This window comes from Dioscorea cayenensis, chromosome 7, assembly GCF_009730915.1.
Source record: "Dioscorea cayenensis subsp. rotundata cultivar TDr96_F1 chromosome 7, TDr96_F1_v2_PseudoChromosome.rev07_lg8_w22 25.fasta, whole genome shotgun sequence".
NCBI lineage: Eukaryota > Viridiplantae > Streptophyta > Magnoliopsida > Dioscoreales > Dioscoreaceae > Dioscorea > Dioscorea cayenensis.
This window is the reverse complement of record NC_052477.1, coordinates 9,430,514-9,453,978: the sequence shown is the minus strand read 5'-3', so window position 1 is coordinate 9,453,978 and position 23,465 is coordinate 9,430,514. Positions and strand designations below refer to the sequence as shown.

The window sequence follows — 23,465 nt, the reverse complement described above, 5'->3', positions numbered from 1 at the left end:
TTCAAATAATGGTAGTCTGCTTGGCCTGGAAGTAAATGTATATCAAGTAAAACGTCATTTGTTAGACAGCATCTTCTTTTGAGCTCACTTTTCTTTCTCATATTTATTTAGTGAAAAAATTCAATGGTTTTAGGGCTTGACTTTGTTTAGTTTTCCATGGTAGAACCATATGGGTGAATATGTACACATTCCATGAGCAGCAAAGAAAAATTTTAGGCTTGTTGTTTATTATATGAGCACTATTTATTATTTCCACCAGTCTCTAATTATATCTGTTTGAGCCTGTGACAAATGCTGCTCGCTGTATATATAATATCAAGTTGAGCAACCATCCCGTCTCCATAAAATTTTGATTGTTCTTTTGTTATTTATTTATTTAATTATTTTGGTCCATTACATTTTCAGCCTCCCTTTCTCCCTTGTCCACAATCTCATTCAGTACTTTAAACACAGTAACTTCATCTTTTATCATGGCTCTTTTCACATAGGAATAATTCTATATGTAGGCTTCTTTACAGCTGAGGAATAAAGTGAAACCCAATTAATGGCCCGGTTGGCCATGGTAACTCAGGGCGGTAAATGCTCTAAAGTTCTATGCTGCAATGCGAATGAGGATTGTGAGAAACAGCTTGTTGGAAACAAAGATGACGTATCCTAAATCCAATAGCTAATTATGACTCTGCTGTTTGTTGAATATTTCTGTGTGCCTTTTGAGTGATGACTTCACACTTTTGACTGAATAATAACACACATTCAAGTTAAGCTTATTATGCGATTTGTATTAAGACTTTGGTAATGGGTATGCTATGGCATTTATTATTTTATATGATAATATAAAAAGAATGTGCGCTTGAGTTGGATTGAGAGCTATTTTAGGACTCAAATTCTGGTGCTTTATCGTTCTTGTCAGAGTAGAATACTTCAAACCCCAGGGTAAGATTTGCAAAGTCTCAGGTTTTGTGAACCTAGCAATGATTTGATTTTGATAATTTTGTTCTTAACAACTCATTAGGAACCAATAACTATACATGCTGAAGAATTTTGTGAATTAGAGAAAGTAAGGCAAGGAAGAAGGAAGGCTTACAGCAGTTTACATGGATTTGTGCTCTTAAAGTTTTTATGATATTTTCCTTGTTTTGGATTTTAATTTAAAAATATAGGCTCATTTGAAAATTGTTGGATGTGATACAGTTTTGAATTTTAAAAATGTTGCAAGTGAACACTAAATCAATTCATCAAACTTGTAATGCCTGTGGTTCATCATAATTATTATGGAAAATGGAATATGCTGGTCCCGCACAATTTTATGAGAGCCTAATTAGTTGTCCTAATTAATGTTTAATTTACCTACCTTACAAGCCTAATTATGATTAGATCATTCCAAGTCTGTTTCGCCTATTTCCCCAATAGTAATATTTTCAGATCTCTCTACTTCCGGTTTTAGCTGTCTTGCATGAAAACAGAATACTCAACTATGCAGAAAGCAAACCAGTTTACCCAAATTTTATTCATTGAATTTATTGAGTTCTTGGTGTTCTTAATCAGAAATTCTCAAGTTTGAGCCCACGTGGAGCTGTAAGATGTTCAGTGCCTATTTTGGGGACGGCTATTCAATGTATATTTGTTGAATTTATCACCAAAATCGTCTGCTAAGAATGCTGTAGGAAAGATTAATTGTTAGTCATTATTCAAGATACTGTAGAAGAGTATACACAAAGGCTGTAGTGAAAAAGATATCTCCTTTGGTTTTGCTAATGGGCAATTGGTACCAGTGAGACTGTTGTTAATAACATGCCTTTCTTCGACTGGTCATGTTTCCATAATCTTGCTATGGAGCCTCAATAGGGTTTTAGGGGCATGAGGCGCTTTCGCTTGCATAGATCCACTTTTCCGTTGCTAAAATTTAAACCTGCACATTTGTTGTCTGGGTCAAATCTCAGCTTTTGAGGAAATTCTTAAAGCTTTTTAGCATCATTTACTCCATGGAGTGTATTACCCTGCCTTTGAGATGCACAAGGCCTCAATTCATGGAATGGAGTCTGAGTTTTCTAAAATGTAATTGGTAAGAAGTTTCAAAACTAGACACTTTTGTCACTTCTGCAGTTGTGCTCTTCAGACAATTGCTAGCATGGTCAAGCCCCTAAGATTGAAGTCATTTCTTTAGGTCAAACTTAGTATTTACTAAAAAGATATACTATCCAGATCGACCAAATTACATTATGAAATAGCCCTGTGTTTCTTTATCACTACAGACATGCTATGTAATTGGAGCATGTAAGTTTGTTTCACTCAACCTGTCTTATTGTTGACTTCTCAAAATTTTCAGTATTGATCTTGCTTTTCGCTCAGTTTATGTCCCTCAACACTCAATCTCACTATTTCTATATCAACAACGTTCAACAGATTTTCGCATCAGCATATCAGTGCCAAGTTACCAAAAACAAGTTGGCTCTCACCATGAAGAAAGCTACGTTAAACATAGGATTTGGCAGGGGCATTTGCCGCGAAGCTGAGGTTTTGGAATTGGCTTCTGAGCATGGTATTGTCTTGAGGGAAGGAAATGGTTACTGGATAAACGGGAAGTTTTTCAAAGATGACGAGGAAGCACATCAGCATTTGGCAGAGGATAAATGCGCATGATGATGAGCTTGTCAATACCCTAAGGAACGAATTATTTGAAACAACAGCGTAGCCTCTGCCATTACTAGAACGTATGTTTTTCCCATGACAATGCTTCATTTCATCATTGTTTGCTCTAATTGGAATTTCTGGGAGAAGATCACATTATGGGGGTTATTCAACAATGAATTTTTCAAAGTCCATAGAGGCGATAATTTCATTTATCAAATGGAACCATAATGAACAGAGAAATTCTTAACTTGAGTTTTTGCAAAAATGTCATGCTTGTACATCTCAATGCTGGATTTGTGGGGACTGTACTTCTTTCGGATGTTAGGATGCTCGGACTCTATATATTTGTCCTATGTTCATCCTCATTACAAGCTGTGATCCATGTTTTATGCACAAAATCCAGTAAATCATAGGTGGCTAAATTTGTGTATTTGGATGCGGAACTTGAAAGAGTGATACTTCAAAAATATGGCACTGCTTGGTTTGTGCTATGATTCTATTCTAATTTGGATCATGTATGATTCTAGCATATATGTTTTTGCTATGTGTGGTTTTGGTGTCTATATACGCTATTTATCATTTGATTTGATGCCAAGTTGAGTTTTGTTAATCCAGAGGGTGTCAAGTTCAGTATTTTGTCTATCTATTGGTTTAATCCTTCTGCAAATGCCTCTGAAAATTTTGTTGTGATGCAGATTCACTTGTGTTCTTCACATCCTTCAGGCTTCTACTTTTTGCTGGAGTTCATCATGCACAAATGGTGGTAGAGGCTTGCTGGTTTGGTTGAAAGCTTGAAATTATCACAGCAAATGGTTCTATACATTGAACTGCTTGTGGACATAAATCAATAAAATGCAGCATTTTGGTAATGTATTGTCTTAATGTTTATTAAAATCCACTACCATACCAATGTGAGAAGTTAAAATACTGTGGTTATTCGATCCAACTCCATCACCTTTGGATGGAGCACTAGCATGGTGAGATGTGGATGGAGCATTAGCATGGTGAGATGTTGGAGAACATAGCTGCACAATTTGGCCGGTTGGAACCTTTTCAGAGCCAAATTCGCTTGCTTATGTATGGAGATAGATCTATCGAAGCCTCTGTTGAAAGGCATTTGGATTGCTAATGGAGAGGATGGAGTAATGGTCCAAGTCCTTTACGAGAGGTTGTGGGACGATATGCTACCTTTGTGATTGGATTGGGCACACTATTAACAATAGTTCTTCAAAAATTTGACACTCCAAAAATGTTGTAGATAGGTAGAGGATGGAAGCGAGCCATGGTCATAAGATTGAAAGGCATTCTATGTAGATTGATAAGATTGAATTAGAGATGGTGGTGGAACTAGAGGGGGGCATGTGCCGATATTTGGCCTTGCCGGGCAAAACCCGTTGGGTCATATGACCTGGTGAGCCAGGCCGCCAACCCCTTACCGCCCGCAGACCGTAGTCGCTTCGTTACATAAAAGTTGGGTTCAAACCGCGGGTTGACCACGTTGGGTTGATTTTTAAAATTTGAAGAATAAAAATCTCATCTCTGGAGCATTGAACCCGCTGACCTTACCAAATTAATATGATGTTTCTAAACAACTCCACCAACATTAGTTGGTTGTTCCCTATTTTATAGATATATGTTGGAGAAAATAGAAAAAGCTGTAAATTAGGAGATTGTAAATTAGGAAAGTTATTTTTGATAGTTACTCAGAATTAGGATGAATTTCCAGATTTATTCAGATATTTTTCTGATTTGTTTGGATCCCATAAATTGTGGGATTAATTTAGGATTAATGTGTGTATATATGTGCTACCCATTGTACTCCAAAAAATTAAGAAATCAATTCCAATTCTTCTCACAATTTACAGTATGGTATCACAGACTTTTAGGTTCTTCTCTTTTTCTTGGGATTCTTTTTCTTCTTCGAGTAGCCTTCATTGCTAAGGTTTCTCTTTGAACAAGTCCTCTCATCATAGACTTGTTTTTTTGTTTTCCAAATTCTAATTGAATGTATGGCAATATAAGAGATGTCTGAATCTTATGTTTTGAATCAATTGGAAGAATCTGCTCTGGGCCCCAACAAGCAAAGGAGAACTTTCGAGTACTCACAAAGATATCGACTTAATGGAAGGCATTATCTTAAGTGGTCTCAATTGGTTCAAACCATTCTCAAAGGCGTAGCAAAAATCAGCCATTTCATAAGGCTTGGACCGGATAGGAATGATCCACTTTTTTGAAGCATGGGATGAAGAAGATTCAATGATTGCTTTCCCCGCAAGTGTACTGGGATCGCCAAGTAATACCTCTCGTGAAGACATGAGGATTGTATTCCACGGGGCCAAGGATCTCCTATTACTCCTTCTCGAGCTAATATCTCAGCCTAAGATCTCAAGTGAGAGAATTTACTCTACTAGGTGCAATTAAAACTAAAAACAAGATTATCAACAAATTAGAGAGACAAGCAATAAGCAAGCAAGAAACTCAATGAAATGCAAAGGCCTATGGATGCGGATCCCCTTGAGGGGTTATTATGAAACATGGATGATGAATAAAAAGATGCAAGGGTAAAATGGACCATGAGTTTCCAAGATTAGAACAACCCCAATTTCTCGGCGATTGAGCCCTAATCCCATACAAACATAGATAGAAATTTCTTCCAAATCCACATTCCTACGATTGCATTAAGTACGAGGAAATCTCACTTAGGAGTAAGCCTACTCTTCTTCGGCTTAAACCTACATGGAGGGCTACCAAACACCCGATTTCTCGGCATGATGATACAAGTATCCCCTTCTAATCCATTCATGATACATGCGAGCAAGTCACATCTACATGCATCACTCATAAAAGAGCTACGGATTTCTCCTTAGTGTAGCACTTAGCATGAAAACAATGGATTAAATCTCAAAATTACCAAAGCATGGAATTAACAAGTAATCATCCAAGATACATGATAAAACCCCCCAAGGTTCACCAACACCTGGTGGCCTTGGGGGTCTAGTGTGTCATCATCCCACAACAAGCAATACAATCAAGTGAAACACAAAAGAAAGGCATAAGTGACACTCCTTAGATGAAATGAAGGAGGAGGTAGAATATATGCCGAATGACGCCTCCGCCAAAGGAATACGAATGACGCCTTCTAGCCGTGGTCTCCTTCCTTCAAATCGTGGTAGATCTCCCCTTGAATGATGTTGCCTTCTCGCCTTGAGAGTCTTGGACCTTGGCCTTGAAGGATCTCCTAGCTTCCTTGCCCTTCTTCTCCTTCCCAAGGTCCCCCAAAGCCTCTCAAGTGGTCTCCCAAAATAAGCCCAGCAAAAAGCCCCTTTGTTCTGCCCTAAAAGTCAGTATTTATATCCCCCACAACATACGGGCCATATAGGGGTCGTATGGGGGTTGGATAGCACTCAAAAACCCTAGATTCGCTTTTCATATGGGGTGCATACGGCCCCGTATACTGGGTAGTATGGAAATATGGGCAGACAACTCCAAATCATTCCGCTGCTACAGTGCATACGGCCCCCATACTGGGTAGTATGGGGGGTGGTATGACATTCCTATTTTCTTGTCTTTTCGCCTAAATGATATCTTCTTGTTCTCCATGGCTTCCTTATGCCCTACAAAGCAAATAGTAGATGATTAAGCGCAAAATGGGCATCAAACCTCACAAAATATATGCAAAGTGAATACGATATATATATGAAAACACCTACATTTAGACACTTATCATTCAATGATTATGGAACTCGATGATCCCAGAAATCAACGATACGTGCATGTTTTTGTCAACCACAAAAGAGATTTGGGATGCAATTCAGCAAACCTACTCCAAGGCAAAGGATACTGCCCACGTTAATGATGTGAAGGTGAAAACAATGGCTGCAAAGCAAGGGAACAAGAATGTTATAGAATATGCAAATCAATTGAAGTCTCTTTGGCAGGAGCTCGATCACTATAGGGTGATTAAAACTAAATGTCTAGATGATGTTGCAATTCTCTAAGAATTCATTGAACAAGACCGGATCTATAATTTTCTGGTAGGACTCAATCCTGATTTTGATTAAGTTAGGATTTAAATTCTTGGAAAACCAGAAATTCCCTGCTTTAATGAAGTTGTTGCAATAATCCAGAGTGAGGAAAGTAGAAGGGGACTAATGCTTGATTCCCCAAGCAATGATGGCTCGGTCATGGTGGCAGATGGTAATAGTAATCTCACTAGAGAAGCAACGAAGAACAAAAGTTCAAAAAATGGAAGGTAGGACAAGGAGGACCTCAAAACCGTGATAAATTGTGGTGCAGCTATTGTAAAAAGTCACGGCATACCAGGGATAGGTGTTGGAAACTCCATGGCAAGCCACCAAGTTGTGAATGGACACCAAGAGAGGAACAAACAAGGGCTAGAAGACATGCAAATGTTGCTGTAGTTCAAGAATCAACAGCATTTCCACAAGAATCTAGTGGATTCAACCATGAAGATATTGAAAGATTGAAGACTCTCATCAATAGCATGGAAAAATCCTCAGGTACTTGTTCCTTGGTGCATTCAAGTGAGTCTCCTTTTTCTATTGGATTGAATGTCTCGGATAACACCTTTATGACCTCTCGGGTCATGGACTCAGATGTAACTGACCATATGACCAACTCACCTAGTTTCTTCCTAAACTACACCCCATGTGCAAGTAATAGAAAAATTGCCACAGCAAATGGTTCCTTAATAACCATGGCTGGTGTAGGAGATATTAGAATAAATTCGTCACTCACCTTAAAAAATGTTCTTCATGTTTCAACTCTATCTACCAATCTTATCTCTATCCAAAAATTTTAACAAGACTCAAGATGTAATGTGATTTTTCATCATGATTGTTGTGTATTTCTGGACAAGGATTCAGGGAGGATGACTGGACGTGCTAGAGAAAGGAATTACGTCTACTACCTTGACATATCATCCTGATCGGACATTAATAGGGGAAACAGTCTACCTTATTCTCTAATAACCAACCGTTCTTCCTTTAACAAAGGAAAAATTTGGCTTTATCATTAGCGCCTTGGCCATCCCTCATTTAGAGTTTTACAAATCTTGTTTCCTTCTTTGTTTCAAGGTCTTGATGTAGGACAATTTCATTGTGAGGTGTGTGAACTAGCTAAACACAAGCGTGCCCCATTTCCAACCAGTAATAAAAGAAGTCCTTTTCCTTTCCATCTTATTCATAGTGATATTTGGGGGCCTTCTAATATTCCAAATGTCTCTGGGGTAAGATGGTTTATTTCATTCATTGATGATTGTACTCGTGTTACATGGGTGTTTTTGCTTAAACAAAAGTCTGATGTCAGTCGTGTCCTTTCTAATTTCTTTTCCTTGATAGAAAACTAATTTGGTGTCAAAATCAAGAGATTTAGGTCAGACAACCAGGGATTATTTCAATCGAATAATTAGTCTCTACTTTGAGGAAAAAGGAATAGTGCATGAGTCCTCTTGTGTTAGCACCCTTCAGCAAAACGGAGTGGTAGAAAGGAAAATGGGTCACCTACTCGAGATAACTAGGGCCTTGTTATTTCAAAAACAAGTACCGAAGTCTTTTTGGGGGAGGAAGCAGTCCTTATTTCCACACACTTAATCAATTGATTGCCAATTAGAGTCCTAAGATTTCAAAGTCCCATGGAGAAACTTTCCACCTTTTACCCTCACATACAAATCACAAATAACCTTGTTCCTCGGATATTTGGTTGTGTGTCCTATGTTCACATTCATAGTCACAATAGGGGAAAACTAGACCCAAGGGCTCTTAAATGCATCTTCCTCAGATATTCCTCCACACATAAAGGGTACAAATGTTATCATCCTCTCTCCAAGAGTTTATATGTTTCCATGGATGTGGCTTTTCATGAACAAGAGTCCTATTTCCCTCATTCTTATCTTCAGGGGGAGAGTTCAAAAAAAGAAGATACGGATAGTTGGGGATTTGAAGATTTTCCTAGTACCATCACTCAACCAAAAGACAACGCCACTGCCATCACACCTGAACCTCAACCTACAAAACCAATACACAAGTCAAGCCTAACCGAGAGTCCAAGTCCAATATTTCCTTCACTAATTGAACCTAAACCAGTCTAAGACTAATCTGCCCTTGAAGATTTAAGATTTGGGAAGAACAAAGTGTTTACAAGACAGAAGATGGCTGCTCTTGGACCTAGACACGATCAAGAATCCAATCCAGAACCCAACAATAATGAGGTAACATCTTTTGACTCACTCTCTGAATCCTATTTACCAAGCCGAAATGGAACATCATGAGGATGATCAGATCCTTCCCATAGCAGTTAGGAAAGGAATTAGAGAATGTACCAACGCCCATTGTACCCTCTTGCAAATTACATTTCATTCAAACACTTCTCACCCACTCATAAAGCCTTCCTTGTCAACCTAAACACTATTGTCATTCCCACCAACCTATCCGAGGCATTATCCAATGAAAAGTGGAAATGAGCCATGAATGAAGAAATGGAGGCCCTTGAGAAGAATAGAACATGGGAATTAGTAAAGCTACCTGAAGGAAAAAAGGTTGTGGGATGTAAGTGGGTATATATAGTCAAATATGAAGTAGATGGGTCAATTAAAGATATAAGGTGAGACTTGTGGCTAAGGGTTATACTCAGACCTATGGTATAGATTACCTTGAGATATTTGCTCCAGTTGCAAAGATGAATACAATGAGAATCTTATTATCAATGGTAGTGAATTATGGCTGGGCTTTGGAGCAATTTGACATGAAAAATGCTTTTGTTCATGGAGATTTGTCAGAGAAAAAATTAACTGGATATACAGTATATAAGCTGAAGAAAGCCTTGTATGGGCTCAAGAAGTCCCCACGAGCGTGGTTTGGAAGATTTGCAAAAGTCATGATTTCTGTGGGTTATAAACAGAGTCAAGGGGATCACACATTGTTCATTAAACATTCAACTTCAGGCGGAGTGATAGCACTTCTAGTCTATGTGGATGATATAATTGTGACAGGTGATGACGATAAACAAAAACAGCTTCTAAATCACTGCTTTGCTAAAGAGCTTGAGATCAAAGCCCTTGGAAGACTAAAATACTTCCTTGGAATTGAGGTTGCTAATTCAAGGAAAGGTATCTTCATTTCCCAACAGAAGTATGTGTTGGATTTACTAAAGGAATCTCAAGCTTGGTCTAGCTGAGGAAGATGCCGCAGTAGACTGAGAAATGTATCAACGTCTAGTAGGGAGACTCATCTATCTATCTCATACTCGACTGAACATAGCATATGCTATGAGTGTGGTTAGTCAATTCATGAATAGTCCAAAAGAGGTTCATCTACAAGCATCAATCTGGATCTTGAAACATCTCAAACGAACAGTAGAGAAGGGAATTTTATTTAGAAGAAATGAAGGACTCACTCTTGAGGCGCATACAGATGCTGATTACGTTGGATCTCTTATTAATAGAAGGTCAACCTCTGGATATTGTACTTTTCTTGGAGGCAAGCTTGTGACGTGGAGAAGCAAGAAGAAAAAGGTCTTAGCAAGAACAAGTGCAGAAGCTAAATTTCGAGCAATGGCTCAAGGTGTGTGCGAACTACCCTGGGTGAAGATCATTTTAGAAGATTTGAAGATTAAGTTTGATGCTCCTATGAGATTATATTGTGATAACAAATCAGCAATTAGCATAGCTCACAATCTAGTTCAACTTGATCGGACAAAATACATTGAGATTGACGGCATTTCATAAAGGAGAAGCTGGAGAGTAGATTGATTTGTATGCCTTATGTGTCTACTTATGGATAACTTGCAGATGTGTTTACTAAAGGGTTAAATAGTTCAGTATTTGAGAGCTTTGTATTCAAGCTGGGAATGGAAAATACCTATTCACTTGCTTGTGGAGGAGTGTTGGAGAAAATAGAAAAGCTGTAAATTAGGAAAGTTATTTTTGGTAGTTACTCTGAATTATGATGATTTTTCTGATTTGTTTGGATCCCATAAATTGTGGGATTAATTTAGGGTTAATGTGTGTATATATGTGCTGCCCATTGTACTCCAAAAAATTAAGAAATCAATTCCAATTCTTCTCACAATTTCTGTTAATATATATAATGGTTCGATATTAACTTAACAAATTCTCAATTGTCTCCATTGAAATGTAAATTTATATAAATAATTGGAAGTGTGATTTGTTTTTTTTTTTAAGGGCGACAAGCATCTGTCTTTATGGAGCGTGAGTGTGGGTTGCGATATCACTCATGTGTTGTTTTTTTCAATGAGGATTATAAATTTACCACTCCGAATACCACACAAGAAATTTAATTTTAATACCGCTAACCAATTGAACCAAGTGGCTTTAGTTCAATAGCAAGAAATATAAACGATAAGCTATGAAACATAACTAATTGAACCAAAAGTAAATCTTAGATAGATCTCAATGGTTATAAATAAGTAAATGAGTAACAACTCTAATAAAAAAAATTTAAAAAACTAATATTTATCACATAAAAAAAATATACCAACAATTTAATTAAATAGATAAATGAATTTAGTGCAAATGAATTTAGTGGAAGACTTTTTTTTTTCAAAATTATTTTGAATCTTTTTAGTTGTCTTAAATTCATCTAATTTATTAAAATTATTTTTTATTTTTAGAATTATTTTAAAAAACTCGATTTGAAATATAATTTTATTTATTTTTTTAACATCGTTGCTCAAAAGAAAGTTTGAAAAGAATGGTTAGAATGCTAAAAATCAAAAGATAAAAGAAAAAGCTGCCGGGACTCGGGCGGGTTGGGCCGGGACCCGTGAGGTTTGAAGATTTGTCGGGTCGGGTCTGGGTTGCTTTCAGTCGACTTGTGACCCGTCGGGTCAACCAGCTCCAGCGGGTTATTACTATTTCACGGGTTGGTTGCGGGTTGGCCAAAAGCCGACCCAGACTGTGCCCCTCTCTAGGTGGAACTAGCTTTGGATCCTCTTGCTCCTACGTCCTAGGTTGAAGTTGGTGTCAGACCTAGATGTAGAGTTCAGGCCATGGCTGGTCCCAGTGCTGTTGGGGTGAGACCATGGATGGGGTCCTGTTTTTTTTTTTTAAATATTATAACAAAATTAAAATATTTACCAAAATACGCATGTTCTGGATTATTTACTAAAATGCACACGTTTGAGAAAAATAGGAAAACTTTTCCTGTTTTCAACCTTTTTAATTTTTTTTTTAAATATAGAAAACATGAGAGTTTCTCCCCCTTTCTTGGTTTTTTATTTTTTTAATAAAAAAAATAGAAAACGGGAGTTTATCTAAAAAATCTTAACCGTTGCATGTTGCCGTTAAGATTTAAAACAAATATTTTTTTATATAATTAATTTCTTAACTAAAAAAATAATAGTTAAGATATATATATATATATATATATATATATATATATATATATATATTTTAATGTTTTATTTTTTTTAAATCTATGAATCTTGAAGAATATTAGAAATAAAACGGTTAAACTTGCACTAGTAAAAAATTATTATGAGAAGTACTTAGTACAAAGTAGGACGGTCAAACATGCACCGGTCATTAATTAGGACGGTAAAACTTGCACTTGTATGTAATTATTACAAAGTAGGATGATCAAACTTGCACCGATCAATTATTAGCACAAAGTAGGTCAGTCAAACCTGCACCGGTCAGTAATTAGCACAAAGTAGGTTAGTCAAACCTGCACCGGTCAGTAATTAGCGCAAATTAGGTCGGTCAAACTTGTACCAGCTAGTAATTAATACAAAGTAGGTTGGTTGATAAGTGCTTATGTATAAGTAATACGAAGTATTCTTTTCTTACATTGAGCATCACTTTTATCAGATTTTATCGCTTATGCGTGTGTATTTATGTTCTTTTGTGCATGTAGGGTTGTGGAGGTAAAGTTTGATGCAAGAAAGCAAAAGTAGATTGTGGATGCATTTGTTGATGAAGTCTTGGATTGAACAAGCGTGAAGGCACAAGTTGTGCTCAAATACATGTGGGTGTGTGCCAACCTTCATTGTGCTCAAGCGAATGAGCAAAGTGGAGGGGCACAAAGGCAGTCACATTCACATGTTCCAACTAATGCAATACTAGCAAGATCTTCGTCATTGTAATTTCATTGAAGATGCAACGCGATCTACCACATGGATGTGTGGCCATTCATGTGGCCTTGATGATAAGAGTAGATTCAGGAGCATTCTGCCGAAGTACTGCAGCAGTTATTGTTCATAGCTCGCAAAAAACCAAATTCTGGAAATCCACACTGCCGTGTGGAAATTTCTACATGGCCGTATAGATGCCGGTTTTAGCTCCTATAAATACCGCGACTTGAGACGTTTTGAGGAATCTTTCCCTTATCTTTTTCCCATTTTTTGCCCATCTTTAGGGGCGCTCGCAGCTAGGGTTTGGAGAGGCTTTGCCTAGGTTTTTGTAGCGGTTCTACGGCCTTCGACATCCCATTCCTTTGGAGAAAAGTTATTGGGGGAGCTTTTGTCGGCACCGATTCTGCGAGGTGTGCCCTAGGTTTGACAAGGGAACATTTGGAGAAGATGAAGCAACTCCATAAGACCATCGATACGGGATACAAGGGGGTTTTATCTATGGATTACATGTTTTCACTATTGATTTTATTGTTGATTGTGTATTGCTCCGTGGAGAGCTAAACCCCTAGTGGGTGCTTGGACTTATAAACCCTAGGATGATTTTGTTTCATTGACCTTTATTATGCTTTTTTAATTGATGTTTTAATTGAGTTCCATCCTTGAATGCTTGTTGTATTGATTTTCCCTTAGAGTGACACTAGGGTTGAGAATCCATCTTGGTAATACTTGTGGATGAGTGACACTCCATTAGGATTAGACAAAGCTAGGTTGGAGAGGGTCGAGAGGGTGAGTCGAGAGTTAGTGGAACGTCCCATTTCCCTTTCGGTATGATTTATCCTACCTCCACGTTCCAAGAGTTCTTTACGGTCACGATAGAGTGAAGTACTAAGAGACAAATTCCACTGGGACTTAGTTGAGCAAGCAACAGAATGAAGTGTTGAAGTAATCCTTAGTGCTTGAGCTTAATTATGACTAGGGGTCTTTCGCCCGGACCAAAGGGTTAGATCTATTTTAGGGAATATGGTTTATCACTTGGGGTCCTTAGAGCTTTAAGCAACCTTTCACAGTGTGAGGCGTCAAGATTATTCCTTTCCGCTGGGCATAGTGTAGGGTTAGTCACGGTTAACCTTAGGTTTGGGACCGTGTATATTTGGATTTTCACGACTCATTAAACATCAGTTAGGAGGCATAATTATTAGTTTTGCACTTGAAACAATAGTCCTAGGGTGAGCAATGTCCGGGTGCCCCATTTTCTATTGATTGCCTCTCCTTATTCCTATTGCGCTTTCTTTTCTTTTCTTTATTTTTATTTGCATTGATATTGTTCACACAACTCATCAATCGTTTTCACAATAGTTGAATAGCAATACTTGTGTTTCCAAGCACTATTCCCTATGTATACGACTACCCACTCACCAGCGTACTTTATTACTTCGACAACCTGTGCACTTGCGGTACACACACGCAAGGGGTGTGTTATTCGTCAAACTTGCACCATTAATTAATTAGTACATAGTAGGACTGTTAAACTTGCACCGTTCAGTAATTAACATAAAGTAGATTGGTTAAAATTGCAGCAGTTAGTAATTAGTACAAAATAGAACGGTCAAACCTGTACTGGACAGTACTTAGCACATAGTAGGTCGGTCAAATCTACACCGGTCAGTAATTAGTATAAAGCAGGTTGGTTAAACTTGCCCCGGTTAGTAATTAGTATAAAGTAAGACGGTTAAACCTGTACCAGCCAGTACTTAGTACAAAGTAGGACGGTTAAACCTGCATTGGTCAGTAATTAGTACAAAGTAGATCGGTCAAACTTGCATCGGTCAGTAATTAGCACAAAGTAGGACTGTCAAACCGGCACCGGTCAGTACTTAGCATAAAATAGGACGATCAAACTTGCACCGGTGAGTAATTAGTACATAGTAGGTTGGTGAGACTTGCACCAGTCATTAATTAGTACAAAGTAGGACGGTCAAACCTGTACCAGTCGGTACTTAGTAGAAAGTAGGACTGTCAAACCTATACCGGTCAGTAATTAGCACAAAGTAGGTTGATCAAATCTGAACTGGTCAGTAATTAGTACAAAGTAGGTCGGTCAAATTTGCACCGATTAGTAATTAGCACAATGTAGGATGACCAAACCTGCACTTGTTAGTAATTAGTACAAAGTAGGTCAGTTAAACTTGCACCGGTCAGTAATTAGCACAATATAGGATGACCAAACCTACACCGGTCAATAATTATTACAAAGTAAATCAGTCAAATCTGCACCGGTAAGTAATTAGCACAGAGTAGAATGGTGAAATCTGCATCGGTCAATAATTAGTACAAAGTAGGACGGTCAAACCTGCATCTGTTAGTAATTAGGATGGTTAAACCTGCAATGATCATAAATGAAAATTGTCAAAATTCGAGCTCTTTATATAAATCAACATTAGTAGCCCATTTTCACAATTGCACACTATTTACTATTTTTCAACTCACTCACCCATACTTCTTCTTCTTGTCTTCAAGAATGGCAAAGACTTCACTTGTTTTGGTTTACTACAATGGTTCAGTTACTACCAGTGAATACATAATTATATTTTTGTCAGAGGATCAATCATATTTTTATGTCAAAGATGACATATCTTATGAAAACTTAAAGAGTTCCATTGAAGAAAGCATTGAGACTGTGGACAACCAAGGAGTTTCACGTATCAAATACCGGCTCCCAATTTCTTCATGGTCCGGTAAGATTTGCTATCGGTCATTCAAATTATGTAATGACCTAGATGTTTAGATAATGTTTGACTGGCACAAAAAAATCCCAATATTGGCATATTATTGAATTGTACGTGGAGTTTAGTACTGCAACTTTCAAGGGTGCTCCTTCCCAACAACGAACCGGTACAGATGACCAAGTTCAACGCAACATGGTACGGGAGAGGATTTCATCACCATGCCAAGTCAATGAACCTGAAAGTCTCTCTACGGAATGGAGGGCACAAGATGATCCACTACCCAATATTGATTTTACTAATTGACAACATCTAGAAGGCGGAACGAGTTCTTTTCATGATACTCATGAAACTGAATTCGGTTGGTATGGGCGATCTAGTGGAGATGATCAGGATGATGATGGTGACAGCTTTGGGGAGGACATTGAAGCAAGTATTGATAACCTTCACTTAGAAGTTTACAATTTTGAAGACGTTCCTATGCCCGGCCATAATTTCACGATGACACCAATAGAGCATCCAGCACATATGCTGACCCTTGATTTGGAAGCAATGCCCGTATAAGAATTCATGGAATACACTTTATTGTATGCAGATACATTAAGCGGAGCAACAACAAATGGAGATCTGCATGTAGGCAAGAGATTTCAAAGCAAAGATGATGTTGTGCCCACAATTAAGCATTACTGTTTACTTAATTCTGTCGAATACAAAGTTATCAAGTCCGATCCAACTCAGTACTCAGGTAAATGTAAGCCATATAGCGATGGATGTAATTAGAGAGTTCGCGCATCCTACAACAAGCGGAGACAACTTTGGGAAATTACAAGGTACACTGGGCTTTACACGTGTGCATCAGCAATGATCTCGCAGGATCATTCGAAGCTAGATTTAAACATGATTTGTCAGTAAATACAAGCACTAGTCCAATAGCAACCAAGCATCAATGTATCAGTTTTAATAGCAGAGATCAAGAACCGATACGGATACACATTGATATATAGGAAAGTATGGATAGCTAAGCAAAAAACTGTTGAAGCAGCATTTGGCAATTGGGAGGAGTCCTACAACGAATTACCAAGAAGATTATCAGCGTTACAATAGTTCGTTCATGGGACAATAGTTGATCTTGAGACCTTACTTGGTAAGTGATACTCGAATCTTTCATAGAGTTTTTTGGAGCTTCCCCACATGTGTGGAGGCTTTCAAATATTGCAAACCAGTCGCCCAAATAGATGGCACACATATTTATTGCAAATACAAAGATACTTTGTTGTTGGTGATCGCACAAGATGATAATTAAAATATCCTACCGATTGGTTTTGGCATTGTGGAAGGAGAGACGCTGGCTGCATGGACTTTCTTCTTGTGTAACTTACGTTCCAATGTAACACCTCAACAAGGAATATGCTTCATATCCGATCGCTATGAATCTATCAAATCAGCTTTTAGATCACTTGGCCGTTAGATGAGTGCTTCCCATGCGTACCATGTTTATTGTATCAGATATATCTCAGCCAATTTCATTCATCATTTCATAAACAAAGAAATGCAACGGATAATTGTTAATATTGGCAAGTTACAAGATTAATTTTTTTAATCTAACTCTTACACTATTGTTAATTATTGAAGTTATTTTAACTTTATAAGTTCATTGTTGTAGGTTATTCAAAACTATTCAAAATTTTAACTACTGGTATGGTTTATTGGTGGACAATGATGCAGAGGCAACGAGATGGTTGGATAACATACCGCAGGAGAAGTGGGCTCAAGCCTTTGATAAAGAAGGGAGAATGTATGGTCATATGACAACCAACCTCGCAGAATGTGTTAATTCAGTACTTAAGTGAACAAGAAACCTTCCCATAATAGCTATGGTTAAGTCAAAGTACTTTTGACTTGCCGAGTTATTTGTGATGAAAGGTGTATAAGTGCAAGCTCAGATCGCATAGGCCTTATCTTCTCAGAATCACTAATGAAGGCAATCCAAGAAAATCAACAAGAAGCATCCAGCATTTATGTTCGTCAATTCGACCATGAAGAGAAGTCTTTCATGGTGGATGAGATGTTACCCCATAATGTGGGCGTATAGCTAGGAGTTTTTGCATCAGTCTAAGATCGCATTGGTGCGACTGCGGTGCTTTTTAGATGCTACATTTTCCATGTCGCTATGTCCTTGCAGCATGCTCACATATTCGTCTACATTGGGAGGAATATGTTGACAATGTGTATAGGCTTCAAACAATTTTCAATGTATATCATAAAGAGTTCGAGCTAGTATCAAATGAGGGATATTGGAACCTTTATAATGGTCCACGTTTATGTCCTGATATTACGATGAGAAAACCGATGAAAGGACGACCAAAATTTACAAGGATTCACAACGAGATGGATATTAGGGAAGGTGTGCAGTGAAAACCTTGTAGTTTATGTCGCAATGAAGGACATAGTCGCCGAAATTGTCCCAACATTATCGGTTTAAGTAGTCAGTCGTAATGTACTCTAAATGTCTTCTTTGTTGTAATGTTTTATGATGTAAGCTTTCATATATTCATAACATGCAATGACTTATCATTAAAGCCTTTTGTATAAGCATATGATGAAAAAACAAATGCATACACAATATAGAACACCAGGCAAAAAAAATACTAGAGATGGTTCTGCGCATACAATAAAGAAAAACAACAACTAATACAAGAGTCTATCTAGTCTATTGTCTACGTTGCCACCTCTCTGTAAAATATCGAGATGGATGGATATCTCTGTCAGGCAATCCCCGTGGCCTAGGTCTTTGTGCTTACTCGGCTGGCAGGTCATCATCAGATGATTCGTTCGAATCATGTATTACTAAGGCTGGAGTGTTCAGGTTTACAGTAAAGTACGAAGGGTTTGGAGGTGATTCCCAATCTTGTTGCCGAAATGGAGTTGAACAACTAGATTGTCCGCGTTCCATAGGTGGATGAGGTTAATACTCAAATAAATTCCGCACAAAGTCCATCCCGAAAGCAACTAAGTATTTGTTGGACTCAACTGGAGGAAATCCATGGAGATGAGATTATCGAGTAACGTTGATATCATCTGATGAGTGAAATGACTGGTACCCCTCGTGTTGTGGTTGTCGAGGAATATGTGCCTCATCATGTTCATCCCGAGAACCATGCTGATGACGTCTTCATATTGGAGGTCTCGGTGGTGGCACATCTATAACTGTGGTTGGAAACACTCTGAGTGGCGCTGGAATAGTGTTCCCTCTTATACGAGGATCCAACAGGTCCTGATCTGTTGACAAAAATAGTATGGTGTTAGCAGTATACCATTCATAATATTCTGTCGACATTGGGTTATTTTCGGCAGGAACATGAAGGTTGAGGCAATGTGATACTCTATCTCTCTAGTATCCAATCCATCTCTTGTGCATCAATGTCTAATCTGTGTCGATTCTGCCACGAAAATCATGATCATGGGTCAGTCCAATGCAAACTGGAGTGAGAAGAACACCTTGGGCGATGCTAAATTGTCTTGCCACTCGATCGGTTTGGTGCCACTTAACAACTTCGAAGCAAATCAATGATGTAATAACATAGGTAAACTGATATGTTTCATATCCTTGTTGGATGTACGGCATAAAAACCTGTATAGGGTTGCTAGACATGAACCCTATTATGAGACATATCCAGCATGAGGACACAACCGATAAGCCTTACGATATAGGCACATGCATAACATTCTATCTCTCGTTGACGTGCATTGTATGCCAACATGCAAAACGTTTCCTCAAGCCATGTTAGAATTATAGTTTGACCTTTCCTTTGATCTATCGGTGGGACCACTCTGACCAACTACCCACAGATAGCACTTCCTAAGCCGGAAGTCTGCCTAATGACTTCGTGGCCATTAATGGGTAAGCCCAGTAATAGTGCCACATCTTCCAACGTGATTGTTGTTTCGCCGCATGTAAGGTGGAACATGTGTGTTTCTGTCCGCCATCTCTCCACTAATGCGCTCACAAGAGCGGCATTAATTTGGAAATTAAGAATTTGAGCCGCATGATAAAATCCGGTTTCTCTGAAAAGGGCTATGATTTCTAGAGGAGGCTCTACGATAGACACATGTCTACACCTTAGAACCCGATCAGGCTGTAAGAAGCTATAAATTATCAATATCATAATAAATGGAAAAATAAAATAGGCTGACTTGAAAAATTATAAGACACGAAAAAAAATCATAAATCCAAATATATGTCATCGAAAAATTAAATATGGTTGCACACTAAAACATAAACATTGGTGTGTTATTTATATAATACATCATCTATCTAACCTAATAATATAATTATTAATACGATTAATAATTATGACATAATACAATTATTAATATAAACTAATGACTTAATATAATTTTTAATAAAAAATTAACCTAATAATTTACTAGGTTATCCAAATAAACATTCTTCGGCCCTAATATAACAATTATTAATACAATAACTAATTATGACATAATACAATTATTCATAAAACCTAATGTCATAATATAATTATCAATATAAAAAATAGCCTAAAGATATAGAGGGTTATCTAATTAAACATGTTTGAGGTGCTACTAAGACAATTATTAATACGATTAATAATTATGACATAATACAATTATTGCTATAAAATAATGACTTAATACAATTATTAAAAAAAAACCTACTAATATATTAGGTTATCTAAATAAACATACTTCGAGGTTAATATAACAATTATTAATACAATAATTAATTATGACATAATAAATTTATTCATAAAAACTAATGGCATAATGCAATTATTAATAAAAAAATTACCCTAAAAATATAGTATGTTATCTAATTAAACATGTTTGGGGCGCTAATAAGATAATTATTAATACTATTAATAATTATGACATAATACAATTATTAATAAAAAAATCTAATAATATTATCTAAATAAACATGCTTCGAGGTTAATATAACAATTATTAATACAATAATTAATTATGATATAATAAAATTATTCATTAAAACTAATGCCATAATACAATTATCAATAATAAAAAATTACCCTAAAAATATAGTGGGTTATCTAATTAAACATGCTTGGGGAGCTAATAAGATAATAATTAATACGATTAATAATCATGACATAATACAATTATTAATATAAAATAATGACTTAATACAATTATTAATAAAAACCTAATAATATACCAGGTTATCTAAATAAACATGCTTTGAGGTTAATATAACAAATATTAACACAATAATTAATTATGACATAATAAAATTATTCATAAAAACTGATGACATAATACAATTATTAATAAAAAAAATTACCCTAAAAATATAGAAGGTTATCTAATTAAACATGCTTGGAGAGCTAATAAGATAGTTATTAATACGATTAATAATTATGACACACTACAATTATTATGTGAAACTAATGTCTTAATACAATTATTAATAAATAATTAATCTAAAGGTTATCTAAGTACAAAACAAATTATCTTTTCTGGCAAAATGGATGAAATGTGATCAGTCTGAAATCTTAAGAACGACTTTGCAAATTATTAACAAAAATTCCATACATGTGTAAGTATAAAACACCCGAACAATTATAAGTTGAAATAAGATTAGAATGGGAGAAAATGAGAATGGAGGGAAGATGGTATGAAGTGGGAAGTGGGTATCATATAAGAAAACATAATAATAAAAAAATCCAACGGAAATAAAATTTTATAGCCGTTAGATGATATGGCTATTAGAAGTGAGGATTATATATATATATTATATTTTTTAAAATCAAAAAGTGGAAAACGGGAGATTCTCTCTTGTTTTCCACTTTCTTTTAAATAAAAAAGTGGAAAACGGGAGAGTATCTCCCATTTTCCTATTTAATAATTAAAAAAATTAAAAAAATAGAAAACGGGAAAACTTTTCCTGTTTTCCCCCAAAATGCGCATTTCGGTACATAATACAGAACATACATATTTTGGTAATTTTTTTATTTTTTCTATAATATTTTAAAAAAAAAAACCCCGAGGTCCCGTGTCGCTCCAGTATCTTCCAGCTAGAAGCGGGGAAGGGGGACATGTGGCTATTGTTAATAGAAATTCTCTCCGAGTGGAAGAAGGAGCTATCTCATTTGTTACACATGGCAGCCGTGGAATTTTGAGCGGTGGTCACGTAGGCCTGACTAGGGATGGGCATTATGATCATTGTGATCAAACAAATAGTTCTTAGATGGGTTACATGGACCTTTTCTGACCAGGTCCTTGCATTGGATACTTCCTAACCAAGAGTACGGGATAAGACTAGTGCCTTGCTACCTAAGGCTTCAAATCAGACTATCGATCAACCTCGAGTTGGAAACCCTAAGCATTGTAAAAACTTTTCTTATGACCTTAGTGACAATGGGATTGAAGTGACCCTTCCATATAACCTGTAGCTGTTCTAATTCTCCTCACATCACTTAACAACCAAGTGAACAACCCAAGGGATCATGGACTGGATCTTTTTGCTTAAGGAATAGTACTGAGGACATAATCTTTGGTTGAGGGTATGGCGAATGCTCCCTCATCTAACACTAGGTCTATTAATCATGGGATGGAGGATATGGATGAGGAGACATTGGAGACTTCAAAAGAATCAGGAAGGGGGTGATGATGAGATGACCTTGATACATTTTCAAAATGAGGCTAAGTTGGAAGCCCTAGTCCGTTGAGGGAGTGTCGAAGGAGGCTTATATTTTAAGAAAGGGTGTGGGCGCACCAATGATAACTAATCTTCCCTTCTTACTTATGTCAATTTTAATTATGATACGGAGAAAACTAATATCGTGGTTTGGAATTGCAGGGGTGTTTCAAATACAAGAACTATTAATAGATTAGATGAAGGACTTATTGGCTAAATGTAAGCCAATCATTTATTATTTATTTGAAACAAGGGTTGACAAGGTAAGTGCTCCTAAATTCTACAAAAAATTTAAAACAAGGTGGGATTACTCTGCCATCCTGTTGTTGGGCATATTTGGCAGGATTATTGTCCTATGGAAACAGTGTATCGGGAAAGTGGCCACTTCAGCTTTGAGTTGCTATTTTGTTCATCATGTTATTTTTGCTCTTAGACCTATTAAATTGATCCTCTCTATAGTTTATCATTCTCATGATATATCTATTAGAGGGGTGTTTGGGATAATTTATCTAGTATTTGTTATTTGAAAATTTCATGGTTTATTTCTGGTGACTTTAATACTATTCTTGATTTCTTTGAGCATAAAAGAGGTATCTTTAGTTACTATGCTAGTAAATCTAGGCTATTCAAGGACTTTATTATTGATAATATCCTACTTGATTTGGGCACATTGGACACAGGTTCACTTGGTGTAATGGTCAACTTGGTCTAGCCTGTAAATGGGCTCAATTGGATAGATTCCTAGGAAATAATGCTTGTGTAGCTAATTTCAAATCTTACTATAACCAGCATCTCCGTAGAGTACCTTATGGTCATGCTCCAATCCTTTTTTTGGTTACTTTCATGTTTATTGTATAAATAAAGTTTTTTGCTTTGATAATTATCAGTTAGAATACTAGGGTTTTCATGATTCTATTTTTAGAGCTTGGAATTTTCAACCTTCTTCTTCTCCCATACATGCAATATCCCAATTTGTCTCCCATACTAAAACCCAAATTTTATATTAGAGAACAAATTATACAAACTCTTTGGAAAATGATATTCTTCAAATTGAGAAAGATAAATAAATCCTTAGAAGTTGCTGATTATTCTCCTAGCCAAAATTCTTTTGAAGACCTAGCACTCATGCCCTTTATAATTGCCCCACTGCTTTGTTATGGAATAATTCCTTGAGATAGGCTTAGAGGGCTTGCCTTCGTTTTGTTAAAAATGGTTATTTTAGTACCAAGGTTTTTTTTTTTGTAATTATGTTCTCAATAGAAGCCATCACAATGGAAACACTGCCATAGTGGATAATGTTGGCAATACTC

General features: G+C 36.7%; 1 pseudogene; it reads left to right on the top strand.

Moving 5' to 3' along the window:
• Window positions 1–2,889, top strand: part of LOC120265063 — a 45,588-nt pseudogene extending 42,699 nt beyond the window's left edge.
• The last annotated feature ends 20,576 nt before the right edge of the window (window positions 2,890–23,465 follow it).